This window comes from Triticum aestivum, unplaced genomic scaffold (assembly GCF_018294505.1).
Source record: "Triticum aestivum cultivar Chinese Spring unplaced genomic scaffold, IWGSC CS RefSeq v2.1 scaffold176388, whole genome shotgun sequence".
Lineage (NCBI taxonomy): Eukaryota > Viridiplantae > Streptophyta > Magnoliopsida > Poales > Poaceae > Triticum > Triticum aestivum.
Genome location: NW_025225511.1, coordinates 1 through 3,500, shown reverse-complemented (window position 1 = coordinate 3,500; position 3,500 = coordinate 1). Strand labels below are relative to the sequence as shown.

Here is a 3,500-nt window from a genome sequence, read left to right as displayed (position 1 = left end):
TTCCTGAGCCTGTCATTGAAACTGAAACTCTTCTGAGTCTTCTTCTTACTCCCTGTAGCAGTAGCCGTAGCACCGTAGCCCAGTTACCCGTTCCATATCTGCTGCCTGGTCATGACTAATTGAAGTTGCCAATTCGGTCCTATGGCGACTTGACTTGACAATTTGCTACATGGAAATTACTGTGTATCTTCTCAAGAAAATGCAAAAGCTACGCGTCTCTATGCTTTGAAAAAACTGAAGAGCTTAATGACAAGCCTAGGACCAGGGCACCAGGCCATACGTACATAAACAATACACTCATGGATCGACTACCATTCTCGGAAAATTAAAGCTGGATTGTCGCATCAGGCCATGGCCACAATCTTGCCTCTGTTGACTGCGTATATGGGCGCTGGCCAAGGCATTTCGTGCCTTCCAGATGCACCAAGTGGCAAGCTGGAAGAGCAACACCATTCCTTTCCAGTGGCTGTGTGGGGGGTGATTTTGCATATTTTTAAATTGTCTATATGTGATTGGATGTGGTATGTATATACATCCCTGTTAAGTATGCATGAATTCATTATGTTCTAAATTTGAAATATTAAGTTCTAAATTTAAAATACCGCACACAGTATGAATGGGTATCTGTGGCACATTGAAATACTACAAACGAAATTTAAGCAACAAATCATAGCATCTCGATGATAGAAGTGCATGTATTTGGTATATGTATTCCTGCTTGGAAATAAACTACATGAAGCATATAAATTACCTAAACATAATATTTTGTTTGCAAACGATTGACAGGATTGCAGAAGGATCATGATCCTAAGGATCTTATGATCAGGATTAGGAAAACTTATGATCCTAAAAATGACATGAGGAGCATCATGTATTGATAACATTTGATCATACTATTCCTATCATTTGCGATTTGCATCCTTGAGAGAAATTCTCCACAAAAAGTAGTTTTTGACTTTTTAATTCCAACTGCTAGGCAGATTGTTTTGTGTATTCAGTTTGCCCTTCATATTCTTTGCCAAAAAAAAAGTTTGCATTTCATATTTATGGCTGATATTTACAATTGATATTGCTATATTTGTTATGCAGTGCATCCTTTAAATAAGCTACCATATTCTAAGCTAGACTCGAAGGCCATTGGGATAAAGAATGGCGTAATTTTTGTAACTTACAGCAGCTTGATAGCATCATCCGAGAGAGGCCGTTCTCGTTTGCAGCAACTAGTCCAATGGTGTGGACATGAGTTTGATGGTCTCATAGTGTTCGATGAGGTAATTTTCTTGTACATAGGAAATGAGATTTTTTTTCTTTTTACTACAGATTTGCTCTAGATATTTATATTTGCAGTAAAAAGAAAGAACTAGCAGAGCTGAATTTTATCTTTTTTTTTCTGCTGCGTTTGTTTTGTAGCCATATCTGTATAGTTGAGTGTATTTTGTGCTCAATTTATATTTTCATTTGCAGTGCCACAAGGCCAAAAATCTGATTCCTGATGCAGGGAGCCAGCCCACCCGCACTGGTAAAGCAGTTCTTGAGATCCAGGTTTGTCTATGGTTGGAATCATAATTTAGCTGGAAATTAAGTCTTCACTGTTCTCTATGTTTCCAACTTTGTGAATGTTAGAAATATCCTTAATACTAACCTTTTTGAATCTAATCTGAACATTAGGGTATTCTTTTGTACTCCCTCCGTCCGGAAATACATGTCGGAGAAATGGATGTATCTAGATGTATTTTAGTTTTAGATACATCCATTTTTATCCATTTCTCCGACAAGTATTTTCGGACGGAGGGAGTAATATTTTTAGAAAAATAAGGGCCTTCTGATGGGCTGATTGCCATGATATGATGGATTTCATCAAGTTCTAGGGGTTCATTCAATATAAGAGTATGCAATCTAGCTTAATCTGTTACTGCATGCCAAGTGTATTTGTTTTCACAGTATGAAAAAAATAATACAATTGTTAAGTGTGCATGCGCAACACATATCAGAGTTCAGTCAATATAAGAGTATGCAATCTACCTTAATATGTCGCTGCATGCCGTGTCTTTGATTTTCACAGTATGAACAATTTTTTTGATGCGTTTGTGTTAAGTTTTCACCCGCAATTTATATCATGCTAAACGCTTAATGTCTTTCAGAAGTACTCCCTCCGTAAACTAATATAAGAGTGTTTAGATTACTACTTTAGTGATCTAAACGTTCTTATATTAGTTTACAGAGGAAGTAGCTGACAACATTTACTGTGGGTTATCCTTGTCTTATTTTAATAACTTAAATTTTGCGTAATAAACAAATAGTGAAGGCACACAATACTGATGGCATTAATTGAATTTTGCTGCCATCTGGTATTGGTACGTCATGTTTGAAAGAATATATATTTGATATACGCATGTTGAAATTAATACTATGACATCATCTATATGACATAACAGGAAAAGTTACCTGAGGCCCGTGTTGTTTACTGCTCAGCAACTGGTGCATCAGAACCACGGAATTTGGGCTATATGGTTCGACTCGGACTCTGGGGGGACGGAACATCATTTCAGGATTTTCCGCAATTTTTAGGTTAACTGATTTATCCTTTTACTTGAATCTTTCATGTAACAATTAGTTGAAAGATATGCTTAAGTTGACAGCACAATAAGTAATTGTTTTCCTAACTAACTAGATTGGGCAGTGCAGCACAAGCTGCATAACAGAACATAGCAATTGCAAGTTGTCCTTAAATATGTTGAGATCACACAGTAGGATCATCCGACTTCTCTGTGCAAAGAATGACTTGGTTGGCCAGAAGTTTTAGAAATAGACTGCTAATATAGTTGTTGGGTAGTATCTTTGGTTTATTGCTGCTTTGAGTAATTCAAGCTCCACCTTTAATTAATCTAAATCATCATTTCTGGAGTGCACTCTATGGTTTTCAGTTTTCTTTGCAAGACAGTGAGTGAGTATTTGGGTTTTGCGTTGGATTATGTTAGGCAGTTGCTTTGTGTTCCCTTTGGATTCTGCGAGTCATTTTAGTGAAGCATTGCATGCCTTATGCTTAGAAGGAACTGCTGTAAAACCCAGTAGAATTTATCAAATGTTGTAGTTCTTCATACTTTATGCAAACATATGCAGGTGCTCTTGAGAAAGGTGGTGTGGGTGCCCTTGAACTTGTTGCCATGGACATGAAAGCTAGGTTAGTGGTCTTTCCAGATCTCATGCACCATGACATGAAGAGCCCATATGAATGGGTACCAATTACCATGTGTCAGTTGTGCTGTGTATAAATGGGGAATCAACTGGGATTCATCTGCTCTAATGTGTTTGAACTATTAGCTGATGCATGTTCTTTTAATCAGAATGATATATTGAGTACTCCTTTCATTAAATGTCTTGCAGGGGTATGTATGTCTGTCGTACACTAAGTTATAAGGGGGCAGATTTTGATACTGTGGAGGCTCCTCTTGAGGAAAGAATGACGGTAAAAACCATAAAATATTAGTGTATATTTTTTT

The 3,500-nt window shown here is 37.1% G+C and overlaps 1 long non-coding RNA gene across 1 annotated transcript; it reads left to right on the top strand.

The window, feature by feature from the left end:
- The first annotated feature begins 1,051 nt into the window (after positions 1 to 1,051).
- LOC123172231 (uncharacterized) lies at positions 1,052 to 3,467 on the top strand. The gene is made up of 5 exons (XR_006485515.1): positions 1,052 to 1,271; positions 1,465 to 1,542; positions 2,436 to 2,568; positions 3,121 to 3,181; positions 3,385 to 3,467. It is a non-coding gene; the product is annotated as an uncharacterized lncRNA (long non-coding RNA).
- Positions 3,468 to 3,500: the final 33 nt, after the last annotated feature.